The sequence below is a fragment of the Crotalus tigris genome, unplaced genomic scaffold (genome assembly GCF_016545835.1).
Source record: "Crotalus tigris isolate CLP2741 ecotype Arizona unplaced genomic scaffold, ASM1654583v1 scf7180000017701.1507938, whole genome shotgun sequence".
In the NCBI taxonomy this organism is placed as follows: Eukaryota; Metazoa; Chordata; class Lepidosauria; order Squamata; family Viperidae; genus Crotalus; species Crotalus tigris.
Genome location: NW_024096577.1, coordinates 1151038 through 1157976, shown reverse-complemented (window position 1 = coordinate 1157976; position 6939 = coordinate 1151038). Strand labels below are relative to the sequence as shown.

The window sequence follows — 6939 nt, the reverse complement described above, 5'->3', positions numbered from 1 at the left end:
CAATCCTCCCGGTTGCGCCAGGCGGAGGCGCGTTGGGGCCATTGCCGCGCCGCTAAGAGATCGCCCGCGATCGCCGCCCTCGTGTTCCCGCCCGCCGCGCGTGGCCAATGACGGGCCGGAATATCGGATTATTCTCCCCGCGCTAGCCAAGTAGGTTTCCCGGTCGCCAAGCAAGTGGACGAGCAACAGAAGAAAGACGTCGGCAATCGACCGTACGGCGGCTGCGGCGATCTAGCAGATCGCTCTGGAGAGCCGGAGAGGCGTCGGCTGGTCCACGTGGAAACCGCGGAGCGCAGGGCGCGACTGAACGTCTGGCAGGAAGGCACGCCGGCGGGACCCGCGAAACCCGTAGCAACCAGGCCAGCCGCGGAGCGTGATCAGCGCCCCCCCAACACGCACCCCGCTAATCTGTGTGGGGCGCCCCCTTCCCACTGTGGAAAAGGCGAAGGGAAGCCAAGCCGCGTCCCCTCTTTTCCCAGTCCCGTTGCTGCTGTGCGGAACCCCCAGGCCCTTTACACGTTTGCTAAGGCAAGTGGCGATATGCGGAGCGGAGGGCGGGGATGGGGGGGGGGACCCATGTTTCGTCCCGGGTTTTGGGAATGGGCATTGCGCGCAGCGCGGGTAACTGAATAGCCCGAGAGCGATTGTACTGGGGTGCGAAGCCAGGGCGAGACTCCATATGGAACAGGAGAGGGTGAGACTGGGTTAGGAAAAAAGGGGGCAGGTAGAGCTGTGGGGGCGCCTGCTTGCCTTTCTCCCACCAGCGATGCGAACTGTCTTCGGAGAAGCCCCGGAATGGCGAAGGCAGGCGGCACCGGAGCTGCCCCCCCCCCCCGCAAAAAAAAAAAAAACAGAATTCCTCTCCCGAGAGAAAGTAGAACTGGATTTTGCACACGCTTCCTTGAGGCACGCAGAGGAATTTCGCCCGTTCCTCTCTCCTTAGATTTAGGCCAGCCCGGCCGCTGCTGCAACTGGTTTTTTGTGTGTGTGTGTGTGGTACCCCTCTGGGGCTTCCTCTACATCCGACGCCTGTGAGCCCGGATAGCTTGACCTGCAAGGCTGGTAAGGTTTCCTATCTAACGTGGACTATTTAAGGATGTGTGTGTGTGTGTGTGTGTGTGTGTGGTGTGTGGTGTGTTTGTGCACGCGTTTCCCTTTTCGTAGTTTATGAAGGTAGGCGACTGCAGTTTCTTGCCCTCTTTCCGTTATGTCCACCTTCTTCCACCCCTTGTTAAAGACTACACGAAGAAGGTGAGCAGTGCGTGAGCAGTGCGGAATTGGATTTCTGGTCTGTCTGTTCTCATAGTGGTCAATCCAGGTGCCCAAGGAAGGCCACTAGTCTCCTAGCAGATGGCCTTTGAAAGCAGTCACCCTGCTACCATGGCTGCTAGCCATTTATCTCTCTCCCCTGCTTTCTATTAATTTGGAGCTTTAGTCCAGCCAACCCTTCGTTTCTACTCTTGACTTCCCCAACATGGTCTTTTCCAGATGCGTAAGGTTGCCACTTCCGTGATTCTTAGCCAGGTTGTAGAAATGTTGGTCTGCACACATTGTTGATGGCTCTGCAAGCTCATTCCCAGCCCAGCAAAGGAGCATCCATTGATGTTTCTCCAACTTAAGGAGACACCTCCATGCAGGTGGTTCTCAATTTACAACCAGCTTTGCAAAAGGTGCCTCGCCACTGGTCCTCATCCTTCCACATGTCACAGCATCCCCACAGTTACATGATCAAAATTCAAGTGCTTGGCAGCCAGCTTATATTTATGACAGTTTCCAGCATCTTGGGGTCACATGATCACCTTTTGCGACCTTCCCAGCTGGCTTCTGACAAGCAAAGTCAATCAGGGAAGCCGGACTCGACTAACGACCGCATGATTCACTTAACAATTGCAGTTATTCATTTAACAACTATGACAAAAAGAGCTGTACAATCAAGTGTGACTCACTTAACAACCACTTTTCTTAGCAACAGAAATTCTAGTCATAAGTTGAGGACTATCTGTATAGCTCTCAGTAGGAGAGCACCAAATTAGAGATGTTTTATCTGTTTTCCAAGGCATTTCCAGCAGTAGGAATTGATGCTCCTGGAGTGGGTGATTCCTAAGACTGAACATAGGCAACAAAGCAAATGGGGCTTCTACTGGCAGCTTGTACAACTCTTCTGATCCAACAAAATGGTCTAACTTGGGACAGATTGTGATACTTTTGGCAAGCAAAACAGGCTTTCCATCACTGAACAAACACAGTATCAGCACCTGAACAGGGACTAGAAGCCAGAAGATTTTTTTCCCTATTTTTCAAAAAGTTGCCAAGATTTGCAGGAAACTGAGCAGTGATGTAATGAATTACAGAGAAGCCAGGCTTCCCCCTCCCCTCACTTTGGGGGAAGTGGGTTTTTTTTCTCTTTCATTAACATGTACGTTATTTTTTTTTCCACACAACCATGCCCAGTTCTCAACATCTGCCAAAGCAAGTTCCGGCACTTTTCTGGGCCAGGTTTTTCAGAAGTGGTTTGTCATTGCCTCCTTCCTGGGGGTGAGAGGAAGTGATTGGCGTGAGGTCACCCAGTGGTCATTCTTGTGCCCAAGGCGAGACTAAAATTCACAGTCTATCAGTTTCTACTCTGATGCCTTAATCCAGTAGTGGCGAACCTATGGCACGGGTGCCAGAGGCGGCACTCGGAGCCCTCTCTGTGGGCACCCGTGCCACTGCCCAGCCTCGCTTCCCCCATGACCCCGTCCTCTCCAGTAGCCCCCCTGAAGGAGAGTTGCCCCTGAGCGTGGCCCACGCAGAGCAGCGCAGCCAAGGACATGGCAGCCAGGCAGCGTAGACAAGACTCTGCCCTCACATCCCATTGCGCACAGTTGATGCTGCAGGATGCGGGCAGAGGGCATGGCCGCCATAGCGCTGCTGGGCTGCCTGGGCGATCTGCGGTGGGCCCCGGAGGTGGTGAGTGGCCCTGCGGGCAGGTGGGGCAGGATGGGGGGGTGAGTGGGAGCAGGGCAGGGAGTGAAATGGGATGGGGCCAGTTTTTGGGCACTCGGTCTCTAAAGGTTCGCCATCACTGCCTTAATCATTACACCCAACTGGGTCTCGGAACAGGTTCATTAAACTTATCAAAACTACAGTAGTGGCCAAAATTGTGGAAACCTTTGGGAAAAGGGTATAGTAGAAATGCCACCTTTGGTTAAGTTTCCATCAATTTTTCTTCTAATTCCTTTATAACTGTAGCCTTGTTCACTTAATAATACTATTTTACCTCGCTTTCTGGGCAACAGTCAAGTCTTTGCACCATTACTTTAATTTTATTCCATTTTACAAGCTCACTAAATGAAAGAACACAAAAAACACCAACCAATTTGATAGCAATCATATAACACACTGACAAATGTCCTCCTCTCAGCTTCAATACATGACATCAATAATTGAATCCTACTGTGATCTCATTGGCTCATTGCCAAAACAAGATGACACCTGATTGGCTCTCTAAACACTCATGCTCATTGGCTACAATCAGATGAAGGAAAGCTACCTGATATCAACCTAAATAAGTTGTGCTTCCCTTTTCTGATTATTTGGCTATAACTTTTTATAGATTACAGTACAGATAATTGAACAAACTTTGTTGCATTATATTCTTGATTAAATTATCTTTCCATTGATATGTGATTTTATGGTACTACTCCAAAAAAAGTGATGTTCTTAGCCATCAAACCTCAAAAATACACTTTTCCCAAAAGGTTTCCACAATTTTGGCTACTACTGTACCTAGAATCCATTCTTTGGAGCTTTGTCACCAATACATTATCCACCCCTGTTCAGCTAAAATGCAGATTGTAACTGCAAACATATAGGGGCAAGAATGGGCTTTAAAAGGAGCCTCTAAAACAGTATTCCCCAATCTTGGCTCCTTTAAGACTTGTGAACTTCAACGCCCAGAATTCCCCAGCCAGCCATGCTAGCTGGGGAATTCTGAAGAGTTGAAATCCATGCGTTTTAAAGTTGCCAAGTTTGGGAAACCCTGCCCCAAATCTATGTCTCCATGTTGCCTGCCCTGACCATCAAGTCTTTTCCCATCTTCCAGGGAAGAACGCTTTCCAGCCCTGTGGACTGAAACTTTGAGCTGCAGCTGCACAGAGGCAGAGAGCCATGTGCACAGCCACTGAGTTATATTTGCTGTACTAGTAGATTTGGCTGTGTTCTGCAAACTGATACAAGGCTTTGAATCGTTCCAGTAACCAAAGATAGTCTTCCACTCTCTGAGTAGAGTTCCTGTTTGGGCTGTTTCAGTCTGACCGGGAGGGTCAGAAATTGATGCGGCGGGGGTGTGGTGTGTGTTTGTATCCAGACAGAGTGAGTTGGCCTGGTTTGGCAAAGCAGGAGTAAATGCCTGCTTCTATGTTTATTTATTTATTTTTAGAGTGGAAATATAAAGTGAGCCTTGGGCCAAGTGGGTGTGGGTGTTACATTTCAAGTCTGCTAAAGGCTGCCTTTGGATTTGCTAGTAATTAATTTTTACAAAAAGAACTGGCAAGCTCTGGCAGCTCTGCGCGTCTTATACTGTAATTTTAGATCCCAGGCACTCTCTCTCTCTCTCTCTCTGTATGTGTGTGTATGTGGATATCGTATTCACATGCTCACAAGTGCCCTTTGTACATCATTCTTTGCTGCTGAACGCCTTTCCTTTCTTTTCCACTCTACTCTACCTTACCCTACCCTACCCTACCCTACTCTACTCTACTCTCTCCCTCTCGCTTTCTGAAGCACACTGCATTCACAGCCTCCAATGGGAATATTCAGATTCTGCTTCTCAGGGTTATTGTAGAGATATGAAAAAAAATCAGAACTAGGCATTGCATTTAACTTGAAATGCCAAAAAATAAATAGCACTTGGTAGTATTCAGGATGGGGGACATGTCCTGGAGCTCCAAACTGGTTTATTATTGCAATATTTTTTAAACAATCTGGGATTCAGTTTTCAGCAAAAAAAATGACAAAGGAACTAGATTCTACTGTATAGCTTAAACCATAGAACCACACAAAATAAAGTTGCTTGTGTCCTGTGTGCAAAAAAAATTGTGGCTCTTTGGAGATTTAAGGAATATTTTCCAGTATTGCAGTGACACAATTAGTACAAGGCACTGAGTATCTCTTGCAGTCTTGGGCAATTGTTGAAAGATACTGCACTAACAAACTATTTTGTGGGTCAAAGGATGAAGTGGATAGGATCCTAATAAAATCCTTGGATATACACATAGAGCACGGGTGGGATTTGAGTGGATTTAGAGCCTCAATTGAGAGAATAGTTTCTTGTCTCAAAATGATAAGTCACAGACATTCGGTACAGTTGGAAAAAAACTCCTTGGATCATAATGAAAAAATTTGGAAGGATAGAGAACTACAGAGGTGACCTTGGAGAAGTAACTGTGTTTTCCCTCTCCTCCTTCTACACAAGAGAATTAAGGTGGGGTCAGATTAAGTTTCTTTTAATATTCTTTTTCTAGGATTAAATCATGTTCTGCTAACTGCCATATCCCTTCCCTAAGGCCATCTCTGTAGTTCTACTTTCAGCCTTGGAAGTACAAGCTGTTTCCTTCTGAAAGACCTTTCTTACTATACAATAATAGTAAGCATCTTTTTTTTACTTTCTGGCAATCCAAGAAAACGAGGAGTGGGAGGGAAATATGTAGGTGTGAGCAGTAGAATGATTCTATCACTTCTAAAAGAGCACCCTTGAGACAAGAAGGTGCGTGAATGCAGCCCTATCTCCATCTCATTAAAGCAGCTATGTATTTCCCAAGTTCATGCAATCCAAATTATTGTCTGGGTGAACAGTATAGAAAGTCATATGTGGGTTAGGCTTAAGCTAGTCACAGGATCACCCTTTGGTCTGGCCCTCGCTCTAAAGTCATCAGTGGGGCACCTTTTGTGAGTATTGCAATAAATAAAATTAACATCAACAGCTAATTCTGTTTTATTTGGCTTGAGTCCCATGTTAAGGAACATACTGGCAGTGGAACTGACGCAAGCTCCCACTTTATTATAGTTCAGGAAGTAACACAGAACATTCTTATCCAATCTAGACTTTTAATATTTTATTCTTTTTAATGGATAAAATTCATCATGCTTCTATTTTATCTCTAAGCCTCCCAAAATCTTTTCTAATTACATATTTTATAAATAAATAATTTCCTGGGGCACCTGCTTAAGACGGAGTCACCAATTTATTAGATTTACACATGGTTGGTTGGGTAGCTTATACGTCAGTTTTGTGGGAACCCAGTCATTGTCTTTTGAAAACTATACCCTTACATTAAATCCAGTGGTTAGAATGCAGGCTGACCCTGCCCACTATCTGGGGTTTGATCCTGACCGGTTCAAGGTTGACTCAGGTTTCCATCCTTCCAAGATAGGTAAAATGAGCAGCCAGATTGTTGGGGGGCAATATAATAATAATAATGATGATGATGATGATGATGATAAAGTTGGAAGGGACCTTGGAGGTCATCATGTCCAACCCCCTGCTCAGGCAGGTAACCCTATACCGTTTCGGACAAATGGCTGTCCAGTTTCTTCTTAAAAACTTCCAGTGTTGGAGCATTCACCGCTTCTGGAGGCAGGTTTTTGTTTTGTTCTAACTGTCAGGAAGTTTCTCCTTAGTTCTAGGTTGCTTCTCTCTTTGGTTAGTTTCCACCCGTTACTTCTTGTCCTGCCTTCAGGCGCTTTGGAAAATAAATTGACTCCCTCTTCTTTGTGGCAGCCCCTGAGATATTGGAACATTGCTATCATGTCCCCCCTCGCCCTTCTCTTCATTAAACTAGACATACCCAATTCCAGCAACCGTTCCTTTTAGTCTCCAGTCCCCTAATCATCTTTGTTGCTCTTCTCTGTACTCTTTCTAGAGCAGGGGTGTCAAACTCAATTTCATTGAGGACCGCA

General features: G+C 46.4%; 1 protein-coding gene across 2 annotated transcripts in view; it reads left to right on the top strand.

Moving 5' to 3' along the window:
* Positions 1-6939, top strand: part of LOC120305996 (excitatory amino acid transporter 1-like) — a 30369-nt gene continuing 23430 nt past the window's right edge. The window contains exon 1 of one of the 2 annotated variants that reach the window (XM_039338516.1): positions 1-528. The gene's annotated coding sequence lies outside the window, so the exon portion shown is untranslated. Of the gene's footprint in view, positions 529-890; positions 1063-6939 lie in introns of those variants that run through there. The other variant, XM_039338515.1, reaches the window with a different exon arrangement.